Source organism: Alexandromys fortis, unplaced genomic scaffold (genome assembly GCF_014885135.2).
Source record: "Alexandromys fortis isolate MF-2015 unplaced genomic scaffold, M_Fortis_MF-2015_v1.1 scaffold_52, whole genome shotgun sequence".
NCBI lineage: Eukaryota > Metazoa > Chordata > Mammalia > Rodentia > Cricetidae > Alexandromys > Alexandromys fortis.
In genome coordinates this window covers 7,896,054-7,915,720 of record NW_026067929.1, presented here as the reverse complement: position 1 = coordinate 7,915,720, position 19,667 = coordinate 7,896,054, and the positions used below count along the sequence as shown (strand labels likewise).

Here is a 19,667-nt window from a genome sequence, read left to right as displayed (position 1 = left end):
GTGGTCAGGGTCCGTTTTTGCTGAAGGGCTCCTGATTGGCTACAGATAGAACTGGCAATGTCGTGTCCACTCAGGAGACCTTGGGTAGGTACAGGGAGCACTGAGAAGAAAGGCGAGGGCTGGGGAGATGGCTCAGCCCCGAAGAGCACTTGCCGCTCCTCCTGAGGACCTGAGTTGAGTTCCGCACCCAGGTTCAGCAGTTCACAGCTGTGACTCCAGCTCCAGAGGATCCAAAGATTCTGTGGGTACCCGAACTCATGCACACATAGCCCACATGCAGATACATACACCTACCCACAATGAAAATAATACTAAAAGTAAATCTTAACGAAGGATGACAATGGTGTGGAGCCAGAAGTTGGCAGAGAGCCAGCTGTTTGATTCCTGATTGGAGGAGTTTCGAGTTTTGTGGTATAGTCATGTGTTGTTTCAGAATGGGGAGACCTTCAGAATGTGTCACTCTGTGATGTGGTCACTGTGTGGACATCAGCTTGTACCTGGGCACATCTCAATAATATAGCCTACTATACAGCAAGATGTTGTATAGTCTAACTTACTATACACACAGGCCTTTTTCTTAGCTAAATGATTGGGGAGGTATCTGACCATATGGAAAACACTTAGAATATTTGGCACATGATAAAAGTATTAGGTGCTTCTCTTACTAAAATATGTTCAAGTCATATTCCATCCATATAAAGGAAGGGATGAAGACCCAAGTACACTAGTAGCACACAAAAATCCATATAAAGGAAGGAATGAAGACCCAGTACACCAGAGCACATAAAAATCTCTTTTCTCATAGCCGTGCATGTGTGCATGTGTGCATATGTGCATGTGTGTCACAGCCCTGATCTACAAAGTGACAGGCTGTGTGTCTGCATCCAGGGTTCGTAATTCCCTGAAGAGTTCTGCTATATTCTGGGCCTCTGGGCTTCTCTTCAAGAGCCAGCAGGTTAGAGAAAAGCCAACTTACTTATCTTCTGGTTTCTGTATAGACGAAATCCAGGCAGACTGCAGAACAGGCAGTACAGGGTGTTCATGCTGCCTGGAATAGCACCTCAGTTAGTTTGTCATGAGCGGAATGGTTTGCCAAGAAAACAGAATACTCGTGTGCGTGGGAAAACACATATTGCTGTGTACTTTATTATCTGGGTTACTCTTGTTCTCTTATCGGGTTAACCGTGTGGGCATCCGGTCAAGCTGTAAAGCTGGCTTTTGGTGTCTTAAGGTCCCTAACATGGTCCTGCAGTTAGTATTCTGGTTGTATATGTTAAGTAGCCTGAGGACTCTGGTATTTGAAATAGAACCTTTGGAAAGAAGATAAACAAGCCTGTAAGCCCCTGAGGATGGACCATGAAGAGGTTCACTCACTTTTGAATTAGGTATTTCTTTAAAAAACCAAAAGATTCAGCACCGCAGTCAATTAAGATGAGTCAGCTCTTTGCTGATGTGATGGGTTGCACAGAGTCAGGTCCTTTCTGTGGAGCTGAGGGCTGTTTGGAAAGCACCGAGAAGTGGAGATTTACACAGAGGTCAGATGGCGGCCCCTTATGTGTCCTAACTAGTACAAAGAGCAGCGATTGACTGGAATCGCCGAGTCAGTAGAATCCCTGTGCCAGCAATCTGCTTAAGCTCTTTGACCAAGTCACAAGACTATTGAGGGTTGCCTAGTTGTTAGCAAACTCACCTGCCACAATCAATCAGACAACTTGGCCACCTCCATTATGGTAGCCAGATGAGGAAAGCGCCTTCGTATTTGCCCTGCGGTCATGTACTTTCTGTTTGGGTTTTATAGAAACTTTAGAAACAGGCAAACGATCCGGTCTGTCTGTGACTGACAGCCATTAATACCATGCCCTGTCCACCCCTAAAGCATTTTTCGCTGTAGGCTCTTGGTTGGTTTATTTTTGAGACCGAATCTCTCTTGTAGTTCCAGCTGGCCTCCGGCTCACTATGTGGCCTTGATCTGGTGCCCCGCCTCCACCTGTCCAGTGTGGAAACTCTGGGCATGCTCTACCATGCCCACCGGGCATGCACCACCATGCTGGGCTTTGCATTTGTATTCTTTATCACACTTGTTCCTCAACACAGTTTTCGCTAAGTTGCAAAGGTGAGAGGACTCGGCTTCCACAGTTAGAAACTAGAGACTTGGAACACCCATCTGGGTCTTTCTCAGACTAAGCCCAAGTCAAGGGCCGGGGTGTGGACGACCAGAAGCGCCCAGGGCCAGCTCTTGGGCTGGAGCAGTAATTCCATACAGACTTTGGACTTGAGCGTTTATTCTTAGGAGCCCAGGAGCCTTTTATAACATATCTAGGATTACATGACCTCAAAGCTGCAGGGTTCTCCATTGTATTTATTAACTCACAGTGTTTCAGAATGACTACTGGTTTCCGTGTGAGAGCGTAGTGTTCCTCATTCCATGCATTGAAATCGAGGATCTTGTTGAGTTCTCCAGCATCAAGGGCAGCTGCAGTTTGGAACGCCTATTTGTGGACGTGCGTTATCATTTCTGTTTAATTCAAATGCAGTTTAATGTTAGAAACGGAATTACTTTTCATATCTCTATCACTGTGGAAGGAACAGTTCAGCAACCACTGCCCTGTAGGCTTCTAGTTCACTTTTGATTGTGATTTCCAAACAGGACCAAGTTGTATGTATATAGTAGAGAAATCATGTCTAGGCTTAATGTACTTGATAATACACACCCTTTCTTCATCTCCTCCTCCCTTTTCTTTTTCTAATAAATCTAGAAAGGAGACAGACTCAGCATTTAAAGTGCTTGTCATACGAGCATGAGGATCAGGGTTCAAATCCCCAGACCCCTGCTTTTAAGCCAGCTGCTATGGCAGAGAACGGTTTGTGGATCAGATCAGCTAGCCTGTCATAGCAATGTTCATAGCAGTGAACAAGAGACCTCACCTCTGACAGGGTGGGAGGTAAAGGTTGATACCTGCCACTGTCCTAACCTTCACAGACAGCACACTGAACATTTATGCGTACGTGTGTGTTGTGTGTACGTGCGCATGTACGCACGCACAGCATACCCCATGTGCATACCTACATTTAAAAAGTCTGGATGAGTTCCTCTTGTATCATTTCTAGTGTTTTCCTGTTTGGATTTCATCTGAACTCCCCTGATGGGAGGTCGTTCTGCAAACAGATGGTTTCAGCCTTTGTATTTCTGGAGCCTGTTTTGTCCCGTGCTTGCTCCACTGTCTGAGAGCCCTGCTGGCTTTTGGTCAGGGTGAGATATTCTTGCACACCACCTACTTGTTCCGTGGGTTCCTGGCCACCCGCTGTTTATCTGGACAACACCACAGGAAGAATGTTTAAATGTGGAAGCGGCTTCTGACATGTCAGAGGCCGCAGGCTCGGGTCATTTGTGAGTTGTGATCTCCAATTTGCTAGAGAATAGCTACTTATTTCCTATCAGTCTCCCAATTACAGGATTATTTGTAGACGGTCACCCACCCAAACCCCATGCTGTATTTTTCTCCTCTGTAACATTTGCATAGCAAATTATTCATTTCATAAGCAGTCCCTATGTTACACTGTTGTTAGTCCTGGTGTCCTAGGGATGACTGCATTGCCGTTTAAATGCTTCAAAGCACTTAGACTTAATAAAGTAAATGAACCAAAGTTATTTCCCCATAATACACTATAAATAAATACTATAGATTCAGCTGTCGGGTCTTCCCGGTATTGATTCCAGCCTGTATCTCATACTTTGCTCTTTGCAACAAATGCAGGCAGTCCCAGGTGTGCAACTGAGTGTGAGGCATTACTTATCATTGTAAAATTATACAGTGTAGTGATTAGTATCACCAAGCCCAGATAAACTCAAATTAATTGCAGCATTAGTCCCTGTAATGGCAGGTCCGTAGGGCACACGGAAAAGGTAAGAGCGGTTCTATGTCTTTCACACGTTTAGAGATGTGTGGTCATGGGTTTTCTGAGTCGGGTCAGGTCTGATGTGGTTAGTGTAGGTGCTCCATGCTTCCCTCCTTGTCATAAGAAGGAAAGGCAGCTACCGTTTTAGACATGGGAGAAGGGTTTTATAATAGATGAATCCATGTCTGAGCAGATGGGCCCCGGGGAGGGTCATCATGTGTCTCTGCCGTGTGCTATTCCTGAAGTGTGAAATATTCTCTCTGCTCAGATGGCTGGGGAAAGCCACCTCCCCCACGGAAGCATTTCATGTCAGAAAGCCAGATGAGCCACATATGACAGTTGAAATTTTCTCGTTGACATCGTTTTAGCATTGCATTTTATTTAGCCTATCATATCTAAAATACCGCCTTTCCACTAAAGTCAAAATAACCGTATCGTTGGGATTACCGCTTTTATTTATTTATTTTTAACTTCGCCTTGACACCCAGTTGTGTTTTTCTGCTTATAGCTTATGGAAGCTTAGCTGAGGGGCTTGTAGACGCTCAGCACCTACACGTGGCCGCTGGTGGATGCGCTGGGCAGTGCAGGTCTGAAATTATGATAGAGTCGTTCATTGAGTTTCACTTCAGACTGGGGGCAGAAAGGGATCATGTGAGATGCCCATTCCTATGTAAAATAAATAAAAATCACTTCTTGAGTTGGGAAATGTTGGCAGAACTTTTCAGGAAACAAAATAAATCAATAAAACTATTTCTGGTGTTTATTTGCTCAGGTTGAATGCCTTCACCCTACAGAGTGACTGTTTTCATGGCGGTGGGGGAGGGAAGGAAGCAGAACGGATTTAATGTTAGCGATTTCTTTAAGGAAATTAAAACTCTATATCAGAAAGCCATAGTGTGAAGGAGTCTTTTTCTTTCGGCTCGTGTATCTGGGTCTGGTGTTGCCATAGTTACATACATGGGACACAGCAGAATTAAACATTCTAGTTATCATCACAGCGCTTTGGTTCTTGAATTACTTTTCAACTGAAGATGTTTCTGTTCTATCAGGTACGCTCCCTGACAAAATCAAGTTTCTTTTTGACATTTGCAGAAAGCTAATGTTATTGGTTTAATTTTTTTCATTTATTTTTATGTAGGCACGTGTGTATGTGTCTATGAGAGTGAATGTCACATGTGTTTGTGTGCTCACGGAAGTCAGCAGCACCTGTCGGATCCTCCAGAGCTGGAGGTGCAGGTGTTTGTGGACCTCTGGACTTGGGTATAGAAACCAAACTCGGGTCCTCTGGGAGAGCAGCGAATATTCTAAACCACTGTGCCGTCTCTCCAGCCCCAAAGGTTAATGTTTTGATTTAGTATGGCTGGTGATCAGATGTCACATTGATGCTATTTCTGAAGCTTCCCATCCCGCGTGCAAGTCTAAAATCACACTCACATATCAATTACCAGTGTTCATTCACAAGCACCCAATGCTGATCTGACCTTCTTACCTTGTTCTTCTCTCGAGTACGAGCTACTTTATGCCATTCCCTATCCCGAGAGGAGAGAGGATAACTATCAATTCTGAGTGAGGTGGCCAACAGTCTTCCTGGCCGTACGAAAATGGCAACCCTCGTTTTGACAGCTTCTGACTTCAGAGTTTCTTGCTGTTAATTGTGAAGACATTTTGGTAGATTACTGACCTCAAGTGACTCGTAGCAAAGGCTGGCACTTGGAATGAACTTGAAATGTATCTATCGTCTTTACAGTGTTGGCCTCTCCTGCAGGCTTGGCGCAGTCTTGGAACTTAATACATTTATTGAAGGGTAGTAACTGGTAAATTATTATATAATAGTAGTAAATTCCATCCTTGATCAGATTTTGGTAAGGCTCCTCCAAGTTGTGTTCGCCAGACCAACCTATCCCAGGCTCCCCTGCGGGAACAGTCAGGCGGACTTGACATGAGCATGGACCTTCAGGAAGACAATCGGAAAGACAATCGGAAGACTCCGGCCTCGAGAAAATAGTAAGGTGTTTGCGAGAGCAGAACTGTACGCCCCTGTGTTTCAGGCTTTTCCGCCCTGCTTACATGGAGTGGCTTATCCCCGCTGGCTTTGCCAATGTCTAACCCAGTGGTCCTGTCCATCCTGTCACTTGCCTCAGTTGCTCCCCGGCGCTAAGTCAGATTTGGGGAGAAAGCATTGTGATAGATTCATCAATGCATCTGTCTGAGGTTGTGAAGAGATTTAAACACTGACTGTTTGGTAAACTTTATTATTATTATTCTCTGTGTGTGTGTGTGTGTGCCATGACACGAATGTGAAGGTCAGAAGACAACTTCTGGGAGTTGGTCTCTTCCTTCCACCCATCCCCACAGTCAAGCTTCAACAAAAGGCTTGTATTTTATTTATTTGCAGAGAGAGAGAGAGAGAGAGGAGAGAGAAAGAAAATGTGAATGCATGTTCATTTGCCATGGCACAACAGCTTGTAGGGGGCAGTTCTTTTCTTCCGCCGTATGGGCTCCAGGGGTTGCACTCAGGTCTTGGGACTTGGCCACATGGGCCTTTACCAGCTGAGCCATCTCAGCAATCCTATTATTACCATTATTTATTATTATTATTGCTACTTCCCCTTCTCCTCCTGTCTCATGTGTGCACATGAGTGTGGGTGCCCTTAGCTGCTATAGGCGTCAGATGCCCTAGAACTGGAATCACAGGCAGTTGTGAGCTTTCTGGCAGGTACTGGCCCTTGAAATGTGATCCTCTGGTGAAGCAGTTTGCCCTCTCTGCAGTGTCTGGAGTTTCCCTTGCCGCTCATGTGAGGGACGCTCTAGCTATAGTAATAACGTCTTGTGACTCTTCTAAATGTACGCGTGGTTACAAAAGGACTTTTCAGTAGTCACCTCTACTCAAAATTCCCGTCGGAAATTCAGGTGATACTTTATATGACTGATCTGCACAGTGTTGTTGCTGAAATTCTCTGTGGTTGTACTTTTTATCTGAAGGCCTGTTTTCAGGAGCCTTTGTATCATCCTAGAATGTTCGTGTGCACTGAGAGATGGGCTATACTAATAAGAATCTATGTAATCCTATACAGTATGAATAGTCGGGATGATTATATGGAATAAAAAAGCACGTCAGCATTCTGCTGATTCTGCTCCTGCAGGCAGCGCCTGCTCTTGGCTTGATAGTTCTAGGCAGAGCTCACATTGGTCTCTTGCTAGTCTTTACTTGATAGATGGTCAGTTACTCAAGGATAGAATTGTACTTCATTCATTTGAGAATAAAGAAAAGTTCAAGACACAATTAACTATAATGCTTAAGGGTGAACTTACTCAGGACTATTGTGGAAGTCTAGGGTAATCCCAGTAAGATATTTAAGTCAAAAGGCAAAAGAGATGGAAGGCTTCATAGCCAAAGAGTAGATGACTGGCCAGTGGCCTAGACTTGCTGAGAGAGGACTCCATGGGCAGGAGCTGCTTGCTCACCCAACCTGGATGGTCTGAAGGCAGACCATACGGGGTGGTTTTGTGTGTCAACTTGACACAAGCCATGGAGTCATCAGAGGAAGGAGCCTCAGCTGAGGAAGTGCCTCCTTTAGATCCAGCTGTGTGGTGTTTTCTCATTTAGTGATCAATAGGGGAGGGCCCAGCCCATGTCTGGGTGGTGCCATCCCTGGGCTGCTGGTCCTGGATCCTAGAAGAAGGTGTGCTGAGCAAGCCAGTAAGCTGCCCCCCTCCATGGATTCTGTATCAGCTACTACTTCCAGGTTCCTGCCCTGTTTGAGTTCCTATCCTGACTTCCTTCAATAATGAACAACAATATGGAAGTGTAAGTCAAACCCTTTCATCCCAACTTGCTTCTTGGTCATGGTGTTTCCTCATAGCAGTAGAAACTCTAAGACAAAGACCAATGCCAGAAGGGAAAAGGGGGAGGAACTTCGTCATATGTCACAGGTACATATGTCCTGGGGTCCATGAGGATTCTTATTACTACTAGGGTAGTCATGCTGAAGGCTGACTGGAACATATGGGAAAGGGGGCCCGGAGGAGCTTACTCAAGGTTGATCAAAGGGTCTTTGTCACCCACAAGCCTGAAGACTGCATGGTCAACTTTGAAAGCAACGTTTGGGCAGGTCTGTAAATGCCTGCGAAGCATTTTCAGAGGAGGAAGGACCACTGGACTCTATAGTAGCAGGCAGGGATTGCAAGGGAGGTGAGAGATACTGCCTGGGCAGTGGTGAGGCTGGAGAGCCTGGTCCATTGATGAACTTTGCAGTGCCAGTCTGAGAGTACACAGTGGAACAGACCAACAGTACCTTAACCTGAGCAAAGGATGGGGGCTGGAGAAGATGGCCCCATCAATTCTGACACTAAAGTTACTTATATCTGGGGGAGGAAAAACAAGTAAGTTTCAATTTTCATTAACCCCTCAACAACAACAACAAAAAGTGTCTTCCCTTGGTAATATTCTAGCTCTGTGAACTCCTTCATTTATTTTTATAGGCAAATATGCTCAACAAAAACAATATCTTCATGGTTGCATGACTAAAATGGAATAAATGAAGGGAAGAATGAACTACAAGCCACTATGAATGGGATTAAGAAAATACTCAACCTTGACACAGTACCCCTGGCAGGCCACAATGGTGCCATTCTCTCTCCTGTTGTCTTTAGGCCTTGAAGGATTAAGAACAGAGGGAGAATTTGAGTTAGGATGGATTATAGCTAATGTGGCTCTGATAAAAGTGAAGGTCTGTCCCAAACCCTGGGGCCTGGTCACAGAGCTGGCTTGGTGTTTAGATTTAAAACACCCAGGCATTTGCAGAAAGCAGGAACTTAAGAGAAAGTAGCAAAAGTCCACCTTGACTGGGCCCCTGGGAAAGTGAGTGAGGTAGAGGTTTAAGGTTGGTTTCCTTTGAAATAAAAACGTATTCATTGGATTGGAAATCAAACTTCTTTTTGTTACTTTATCACTCAGGGTTAATTGTTCACTTGTCTTTGGGGACTGTGCACAACACAATTAGAACATTGTTAAGCTGTTGTTCCAGTGGTACACTCCCACAAGGCAATTCAAAAGGCAATTGAAAAGGGTATACTGACCGAGATTTCTGTGAGCTGAAGCCAGCAATCCTTACTCCCACTCCTGACAGCAATTGAACGCGTGGAGGCTCCCTTCAGAGAGTGTGAAGTGTTTGAGCGGCCAGTGGGGTTGTCAGAGGGGACCCTGGTCCCTAAGAAGACCCCAGAGCTTTCTCCTTTGCCTGCTCTGTCTTGTGTGTGCGTATGATAGGAACCGCCCGAGTTATACTGGTAGGGTTGTGACTCTTAAAAGCCAAGTGTCTGTTCTGTTACCAGCCCTAGTAAAGTCTTCAGAATGCAATTCTCAGCTCAGGGCTCAGGAGTGAACTCATTTAGAAGGCTGCGTAGGCTCCACCAGAGAGGTCATGGCCTGTACTTACACAAACATGATTTATCTTTTGCTTTTTATAGTCCATTTATTTCCCGCCTACTTTCTTCACCTCAAGGTGCCCTGATGAAATCATAATTCTCTGTGAAGTGGCCTTCTGTCGCCATGGTAATAGTAGTATCGAATCTACAGTTTTATGAGCGTGTGCATTGTCCTTCCCGCTAGTGTAGGTGAAGAAGAGGCAGAGCACAGCATGGTGACAACTTGAAAGGTTTTTAGCTCATCTTCAGTTTTTTTTTTTTTTTTAATTTTTTTCTCCTGCAGAAAAGCAAATTTAAGTTTTGAGATACATGAGCATCCTGAAGGAATAAGTTAGGAAACTCCTAAGAGGAGAGTAAAGATGAAGCAGGAAGGTTTCTGTTTGTTTCACTTTTCGAATTGGGGGGAAAACATCCTGAATTCTGGATATAATGGGATAACCGAGCACTGTGTTCACAGTTAATGCGGGTTAGTCCTGTCTCCTGCTTGCTCTAGGTTTGCGCCCGTGGAAGTTAATCCTGAATTTAGTGCCACCATGTATGCCCCTGCTCGTCACTGCCACATTTTGTGGGTTTTTAATAACTTAATGATTTCGTATTTTCATAGCAGAAACTCTCTTGTCCCATGAAACTCCAAATTGCATCATGGTTGCTCGTTCTCTGAGAGGGACGTAGAAGCTGTTGGTGGTGCATAGTTCCCAGGAAGTCGGAATAACAAGCTGGGTTAGAGGTGGACACTGAGTCCATGCCTGTGGCTGGACTTCAGCTGGCGTCCCTAACCAGCTTCCTGTGAAGGCTCCTTTGTGAGCAAACTCTTGGTTTCAGATCTTAATTCTGTTTTGGCTTCGGGAGTCCGGTGCCCACTCCAGAGTCACATTGAGACTGACTCAGAGGAAGGACCCCTCCTGTTGACTCATCTCCCACTTCCTGTGGGTCCTTAGCTTCCTTGGGAGGCCTCCCATTGAAGTGGTCCCTAGTCATAGCCCATAAGAGCTGGGAAGCTCCAAAAAATGTGAACCAGATATGTAAAGGCCATGCTTGCTCTCTGGCCCTTCGTTCCATCAGAAAGGTTTCTTTTTACATCACAGTAGGTTGTCTTCTAGAGAAAGAGAAATGTAGAAGAAAAAAAATCAGATCTTTTTAATCATGCTATATGCTTGTCTCATCAAAGTGCACCCCTGGGCTGACATGGAAACTTTTGGGGGGAGGGTTTAGATAGGGTCTTACTATAACGTGCAGATTTGTGTGTGTGTGTGTGTGCACATGCACCAACCTCAATCATTCTTCAAGTATATTTTTAAAACTTGGTTTCTCACTGACCTGCAGTCTGACAGATAGGCTGGCTGGCCAGCAAGTACTAAGGCTTGGCCTGTCTTCCAGTGCTGGGTTAGAAGCACATGATACCATAGCTGGCTTTTGTGTGTGTGTTGGGCGGGGCAGGGTGGGGGTTCTGGAGATTGAAACTCAGGCTCCCATGCTTGCTTGAAAGGCAAGCACTTTTCTACCAAGTTATCTTCCCTGGCCTGGCATACTGACTTTGATAGAGGGACCTAGTACCTACCTGTAGAAGTAGAGAACTTAGATGATCCCATATGTATAGCAATAACCATTAAAGAATAAAATGCCTTGAATTTGAGGTGGCGGGGGGATGAGATGGATCCATGGGAGGAAAAAAGAAGGGGTAAAGAAAGGGGGGTTGATGATATAATTTGAATTTTTTAAAATAACACTGATTGTTTTTTTTTAATGTAGAGCTATATTTTCCAAAACTTTGTGATATTTGGCATTGTGCAGAATGTGAAGAATTCACTTTATGTCTAAATAAGCCATGGGCTTCCTGAAGAAAAGGGCACTATTTACCATGGTGCGTCCTCTTTTGTTACTGTGTTAGGAATCTAGCTGAGGAATTTGAGTGTCTTCTCCAGCATTTCCTCTTTTCTTTTGCAAGAGTTCACAAGAGGACAATTAAGTCGATGGTGCCCTAGGACAGCGCACATTCAATGGAAAAGCCACAGTGGCCCAGGTCCAGTAGACGAGTGTCCAAAATCAACACGGCTCACCCTGCAGTATCCCTCACTATCTAAAGTCATCCCTGCCCTCCCAAGAGGAGATGACAACCCGCTGGCCACAGCCACAGCCATAGCCAGGGCTCCACTGACCTCCTCAGAAGAGGGCCCACAAATGTTAAAGTAGCAAACACTCATTGGAGAGCACCGTGCTGGGATTACACCACTCAGCCGCCACAGAGCATCAAATGGTAATCACTAAAATCGGGGCAAGCTTTCCCTTTAAAAATTAAGTGTTTTTATCCTGGACAAACAGTAGGCTTCTGTAAGTTGTTTCCTCCATCTAAAGATGATTGGTATGGTATGGTATGGTATGGTATGGTATGGTATGGTATGGTATGGTATGGTATGATATTTAGGAGCTTTAGGGGCTCAGAGAGTCACCTGTGAGGAAAAGGAGCGACATAAGAGATAATGTGTATTAACTGATCATGTTATATTTTCCCAACGGCATTCGAGTTTTCTAAGCCATCAGCAGTGTTGTGATGGCAGAAGTAAAGGAGCTGAAAATCGTGATAAGGTTTGTGCCCAACCTGTATGTTTGTAGCAGCTCTAAAGTGGCATTTACTGTGTTTGTTTTGCACTACGTGAGTTTGATACATTGCCTTGCCTTCCCATCCACAGTGTAAACAAGTCAGAAATGGCCTAATGTGTGTGCCTTCTCAGAATGCTTACCTGTGTGCTAATAAGAGTGCTCGGAAATATAGGCCTCAGAAAACCACAGAGGGAGGGGAGGGAGGGAGGGGAGGGAAGGAGGGAGGGAGGGAGGAAATATAGAAATACATACACACACACACACACACACACACAGGCCTCTGGATTTGGAGCATTGCCTCATTGTGCTACTGAGTCACCTCAGGTAAGGACTGCGCTTTTGCAGCACCTACCTTCCAGTGAGTGCTGTCCTGACATCCTGAGGCAAGGCGGGCTGAGTGTAGTAGAACCTTCTGCACAGTTCTTCCACCTGCAAAATTGATAACGCTGGCTGCTGTCTAATGACGAAAGACGCGTGTGAAGCAAGGTCCCCTGGAGCTCAGGCAAATTCCACACAAACTCGCTCCTTCAGAATGATGATCTAGACAACCGGAAGACACTTAAGCTCTGCTCACTGTAGCCACTTGGGCTGGCCTACCCAAGTCCTATAGGGAAACACCATAACTTCACTAGGCCTAGAGCCTCCCACAGCAGAGGAAGAGCCCGGTGCTGGGCCTCCTGGCTTTTCATTTAGTGGCCTCCATCATGTAGTAGCTCCCATCAGTGGCCCTCGTGAGTCTTCCTTTGTTCCACAGCTCATTCATCCCCTCTAGTGTTTGCACACACTCAGCAAGCGTATATCTTATTTCAAGAAGTTATCCGCGATTCCACAAACTTTTATTCCAGTCTTTGTTTTAGGTGAGGCTCTAGCGACAGTTACCAGGCCTCTCCTGGTGATTGCATCATTATTGCTAAGTGGACAGGGTAAGCGTGGAACACACACATACACACATACGCACACACACCACACACATTACACACATACGTGCGCACACACATGCATCCACACACCACACATACGCGCACACCACACACACACACATGCACACACACACACCACACACACACACACGAACGCACACACCACACACACATACACACACATGCACGCACACACCACACACACCACACACACATACACACGCACGCACACACCACACACACACACGTGCGCGCACACGCATGCACTCACTGTGGCCAACTCTGGCCAGCTTCATGCTTGCCATTCGAGCTGGGACTGTAAAAATCCATTCATTCTTCCTTCAAGTGTTTATTTGGAGTTGTGGGTGGCTCCAAGTGCCAGGAGCACAAACAGCAGCCCACTTATCTGCATGCTTGAAATTACAGGCATCTGGGGGGGGAGGGGGTGCCAATCTGTTAGGAGGTGGCTTGAGAGCCCCTGTGACAGGGGAGGGAACTGGCTTGTGACTCTGGTTGTGCAGTGTGGCCCAATCAGGGTAGTCATGACCTCCGTGTGTTTGGGTCTAGGGAATTCAAGAAACAATAGGATCTGCTCCATAAAGGTATTGTGGATGCAAGGTGTCTCATTCGTTACGTGCTCATCAAAAATGGTGGTCGCCGGTGGTAGTGATGGTAGTGGTGTCGAGTTTTTTACAGAACAGTTTTAGGGGGCTTTTGGGGTGAGGCTTGGGAAAGCACACTGAACTGCTGGAACAAGGACAGATCTGATCCGATGGTGCAGTAAACGGAGACTTTGATTTCTCTGAGGTCATGAGAGTAGAGGAGATGGGACTTTCAGGAAGAAAGCGAAGGAGGAAACGAGGCAGAAAAGACAGTGAGATGAGGGACTAGAAAAGATGAGGGCCGGGGCCTCCAGCTGTCCAGGGGGAGTTTCAAGTTCTCCATCCCTTGATGCGGTCCTAGATCTCAGGCCCCGACACTCGAACAACCGAAAAGCATTATCAGAGCTGTATGGGACCCACTGCACGAATCACACGACAGCCAGGGACTGCAGTTCACACGAAGCAAAGCTGGTTATCTGCTGTGATTGACAGGGCCTTCCTGACGTTGTCCCTTTGACATCGCTGAGTTTATTAGTCCAATAGTACTGCTCCCAGAATGGGAGAGAATCACACTCTTCCATTCAGCTAATATTTATTACATACCTATTGTGTGCCATGTAATTCAGTAAGCCATGTGTGGTGTCCCATGGCATCAAATATGTCCTGGCAGTAAGGGAGTGGGAAGAGAGCAACTGACCAAGCCTATGGACCACAGGAAAGGAGACCCAGCATATACTAGTGAGGGCAAGGCAACACGAGCAAGAGGAAAGAGGAAAAGCCTGCAGTCTGAAAGGAGACACCTTGTCTGGTTAGAGAGCTGGGGGGGTGAGGTGGGGTGGGGATGGGGATGCTTTGGAAGCCAAGCAGAGAAGGCTAAGCTGTGGCCTAGAGAGGAAGATGAGTTAGTTGCGCAAGGAGACATACATGCAATCCCACCGCTTCAGAAGGTTCTTCCAAAGGGAAACAGAAAGCAGACTGGAAGGAGCAAGAGGAGGCTGAGAGGGTAAAGCAAGTAAGTGGGCAGTGGAGTGTTGGAAAACACTGAGAAAAAGAGCTGCTGGGCACTGGGAGGGAGAAGGAAAGGAACGGTAAATATGGCCAGATTCCAGCGCGGAGTGGATTCAGAACAGAGGAGTACAGGAGAGGGAAATGGCGGGGATTATACCTAAGACGGGAAGAAGAGGACCACAAAGAAAAGGGAAAAGAAAAAGCCTCGGGGGTATCAGGCATGATGAGTCTATCCCTGATATACTGAGGTACAGACTCCTGCCAGGCCCTGCCCTGAGAAGGCATGTGGAAGATGGTGACCCTGCATACCTGAGAGTCCCAGGAATGAGCACATCCCAGGTGTGGGCTTTGTTGATGTGAAGAATAGAAACAGTGGTAGCAGGTACCCTCCCGAGGAAATGGCCAATGCGGCTTTCCAGCAGCCATAGCAAGAAGAAGCAGGCCTGCATCTGTGCTGTGGCCCAGGTCGCAGTCCGTGTATACACATAGCTAGAGGCACGTCCCGAGCACATGGGCTCAGGGGCAGGATCCATCCTGTTTATAAGAATGAAGCCACTGGTTGTGATGTTCTAAGTCATCTTCATGACAGATTCATGTCGCGGGGTGCGGGCTGCAAGGGATACGTATGGGCTGAGAAGATGGTGCGTTTGGAAGGCAGGCTTTGGGGTGCTGGCGTAAGCATTCAGTCTCCTTCTATTCCTGTCAGGCCTGCCTCTGCCAGCTTCACTTCAGCAAGGGCAGCAGGATGTCCCAGGAATGCTTATGTGACATGAATCTCAAAAATAGAGTTCTACAAGCAGAAAACATGTGAGAAACTCTAACGCGCTGTCAGTTCAGATTCTCAGCATGTGAGTCTCGAAGGTGTTCACTCTATAGTTTAAAACAGTTAATCCGGCGCTTATTTTGTGTGAATTGTGTGCACGCGTGTGTGTCTGCGTGTTGGTATGTGTGCGTGTGAAGAAGGTGATGCTACCAGTGGAAGTCATGTGTCTTCCTCCATTGAGCTCTCCCTTATCTCTTGAGGCAGGGTCTCTCACTGCAACCCAAACTCGCTGATTCACTAGCTTGCTCTGGGGAATGCCCTGTCTGCTTCAGGGTTTGAGAACTATATGCATACAGTTCACCATGGCTACTCAGAAATTTCATTCGTGCTGAGAATCCAAACTCTAGTCCTGGGATGATTTACCCACTGAGCCATCGGCTCAGGCCCCGGGAGCTTTTTCCACAGGGTACCTGTTTATATCTGGAGAAAGCGGTGTCTCTTGGGACATTTTCAGAAACATTAGCTTGTTGGTGTCTAAATCTGGGGTGTTCTGTCCTGTGACTCCAACCAAACCAAGAGAATTGCAAGTTCAAGGCCAGTGTGGGGAACTTAGTAAATGAGATGCTCTAGCTAAGAATTAAAAAAAAAAAAAATAAAGAAAAGAAAGGAAGGAAGGGAAAGGAAAGGAAAGGAAAGGAAAGGAAAGGAAAGGAAAGGAAAGGAAAGGAAAGGAAAGGAAAGGAAAGGAAAGGAAAGGAGGCTGAGGTGTAGCACAGTGTTAATTAGCATGTCTAAGGCCCTGGGTTCACTCTCCAGTAACTCATAAGCAGACAGACAGACAGACAGACAGACAGACAGATATCAAGCATCAAAGAGAATGAATGAATGCTGCTGATCACCAGACCAGGTGTTGGTAGGGATTAGAAACAGTGGTGTTTGTTTTTCAGGAAGATCATAGAAAATTTCAGGATTTGATGCTTCAGAGCACCTGAGAAAGGGCTCTGTGAAGATATGAAGTGAAAGAAACTGTGGAGCCCACTGTCCGCTGTGATTCTGTCAACTCCTACCCCATGCGTGTCCAGTCACATTCCTAAAAGGCGCATATATGGACTATTTTGTTAAACAATAGCAACATATCAACTGTTCCTTTTTCTGTTGAGATAGATCCCCTCTAACATAGAAGGAATATGTGTCCACAGTCATTTTAACTGTAAAAGGCTCCACAGAGCAGGACACTAACGAGCCGTCAGTTTGTAAAGGGAACACAGTGACGCAATGCCACAGGCTGGACTCACCTCAGGAGACGTGCTCTTAGCTGCTCTGCAGGCCATTACTGGTGCAGTTTCTTCTTCGAAGAGGGTCTAGGCTTGTGTAAAGAGCCTAGCATTTTCCCTGTGGTGTTTTGTTTCCTATTAATTAGCTCATATGATTTGGGCATTATAGATAGAGTTTAACTACCACAGAGTATTACTTTGAGATCTCTCTGTAGAGGTCAGTCAGCATAAAAACTGTGGGTTTTTTTTTCCCCCAAAAGTTTCCTATTGAAATGATAAGCATGTAGACCATTAGGATTGGATTGTACTACCAACACTGAAGGTGCATTTTTTTTCTCGTACCCTCTTCTTGCTAACTGTGTTTTCATATTTGGTAATGACTTTGAGTCAGCAACCAAGTTTCGGTGGTTACTCGCCTGCCACGGGGTAAATGGAAACATTTCTGTGCACAAATCCAAAGAATTCAGGAGCAGAAAAGGGCAACTGTTGGCTACGCCGCCTGCTGAGTGCAGTGCCAGGGTCAGGCTTGAGTTCAGGCAGCCTTGGTTCCACTCACACAAGTGGGATATTAGCAACACCTCACCCTACGCCTGTGTACCAAATTCTAGTTCCAGGGCCCGGGGAAACACATCCAAGCAAAGGAGACACAGGTGTGGGCCCCTCAGAGCCAGAAGGAAACCTATCTCTCCATTGCCTCACCTTCTACTGAAGGGAATGTAGTTCACATTTCTTCGAAGCCCTGGAACAATGTAATGATAAATAAACTTCCCATGATTCCAAGAAAATGAAACTGCTTCCTCCCAACCCTCGCTTTACAAATCTGAAGTTCATCTATTGAAAAAGAAAATAGCAGGCCTGTTCCGTGATGACAGGTGGCAAGCACTCTCATTTGCCTATCGTGCCCGTCACCATTGAGGGAAAGATAACTAACTTTACTAGAGATCTGCCTGTCGGGGAGCTGGCTTTTAACCACAGCGCATCTCCAGATGAGAAGAGTTATAAATCTGGGCATGTTTATCTTTAGATTGGGATCTAACAGCGAGCAGAAGGAGATGCTATGGCAGGAGAGCTCTTAAGCAATTAGGATTGGAAGAAGAAAGAGAGGGCAAGAGAAGGCTTTTTTTTTTTTTGGATTTTCGAGACAGGGTTTCTCCGTAGCTTTTTGGTTCCTGTCCTGGAACTAGCTCTTGTAGACCAGGCTGGCCTCAAACTCAGAGAGATCCGCCTGCCTCTGCCTCCCGAGTGCTGGGATTAAAGGCGTGCGCCACCACCGCCCGGCTAAGAGAAGGCATTTAATTAATAATCCTACAATGCCCCTTGAATATCCTTCCTGTTATGCAGTGGCTGTCACTACTCCATGGTCAAGGCTGCTCAGTGACCCTGTCTCCACGTCTCCAACTGTCTGCCCCATGATTCTTGCCAGGGCAAGAAACAGTACCATACAATTTGAGCTGGAGAAAAATCAGCCCATAGTAGGTGTCCACTGTGACAAAACTAAGTGTCCTGGGCAGACAGGTTCTGCTGCCCCAGAATGGACTGGTGCTCGCTCACACTCCTCAGTAGCGCTTTCCGGTCCTCCCCTGTTTGCACACCAGCTAGCTGTGGCTTGACAGGAGAGAGCCCTGCACCCAGACGCATTTACTCTGTCCACGTCCTTCAGAGTGGGTTCTCGGCAGTGTAAACAGATCCCAGAGATATTAATTCTGCTTACCCCAACGCAAGCCTGCTATCAGATAAGTGTTCGCTTAGCAAACACATTTGCTGTGCGCCCGCCCGGGATGGCTCATTGGTTAGCATTGCTCCTTCCACTTAGAGAAACACATTTTTCCCCCAGTGGGTGGTCCCGCTCCATTCATTGTTCAACAGTCAGCAGCACAGAAATGCAACGGCAGCAGCAGGTGTACAGCGTGAGGACTTGCCCTTGTGGGGAGCACACGGGCTCCACCTGCCAGGGCCTAGCTCACCATGGCCGAAGGTCACACAGCTGGCAGGGTTACAGGGTGTCTCTTGCAAAGTGCCCCATTGAGGGCCAGCTTTCCCTAGAGCAGAGGAACCGAGGCTAGTGGTGACAGTGAGGACAGCAGAACACAGATGCTTCACCCTATACAGCGGCTGGGTCTGGCTGCCTGTCTTATCTGCTACCTCATCCTCTGTGTGACTCCAGGTTCCTCAGCCTCTCGCTGCAGACCCTCCTCTACCACAGGTCTCTGATCCCTGGCAGTGCTCATCCAGCTGCCTAATCTGCCCATGCCTACCCTCTTGAGTTGGGAGAATTCCCTTGAGCTACTTGGCATAGTCCCCAAGACTTTTTAAGGGCCAGGTCATTAGTAGTATGATGTCCAGGAGAATTAGGGTCCTGGGCACTATCGTTGTCCCTGTGTGGGGTCCCTGTTAGCTCTCGAGTGGCAGAAGCGTTTGCCATGCATGACACAGACACACGCGGCAATAGACGCAGACATAAGATGGGCTTGTCTCACATCACGTCATGTGTTAGCTCCCATCTGACTTTCTCAGCACCAGCGTGGGTGCTGGGTCTAACTCTGTTACACTATTGGCCTGTTTTTCTAGGCTGTGTATACACAGTGTCACTAGACCAACGTTCAAATACTATACATTCACCAGCTCACCACCGTACCTTCTTTTTTTTTTTTTTAAATATTTATTTATTTATTATATATACAATGTTCTGTCTGTGTATATGTCTACAGGCCTTTCAGGGATCATTTCTATAGTTCGTTACCACCGTACCTTCTGCTTTTACATGGAAGCTGGACTCGCCTACCCGGGGCATAGGTCTGTCATCTAGGCCCAGACCTCGGCTGCTTGCTCCTCCTACTCCCCTCTAGCCCTCGGAGCAAGCAGAGCTCACTTGTTCTCTATGCGGTTAAGATCCTGCCCTAAGCACAGAGCATGCTCCTGATATCCCAGTGTGCTTTCTATGCCCATGTCATTGCTGCCTCATGGATGGCAGGGGCCACCTCTTAGACCTCCTGTCCAAGCTCTGTGTCCCTCACCTTGGGCAGAAACAGGCACGGCATCTGAACACATTTTTTTAAAATGTGGTCCCTTCCCAGTCGCACCTGGGTGGCTGACATAGCCTGATGCAGAGGGAACCATGCAGGAGGCCCCAGCAGAGGCTTTGGAGACTTTGTGTGCTTCTCACTGGAAATGGGTTTTG

The 19,667-nt window shown here is 46.6% G+C and overlaps 1 protein-coding gene across 3 annotated transcripts in view; it reads left to right on the top strand.

The window, feature by feature from the left end:
- Window positions 1-19,667, top strand: part of Ankh (ANKH inorganic pyrophosphate transport regulator) — a 162,031-nt gene that overhangs the window by 75,168 nt on the left and 67,196 nt on the right. The window lies entirely within an intron of this gene.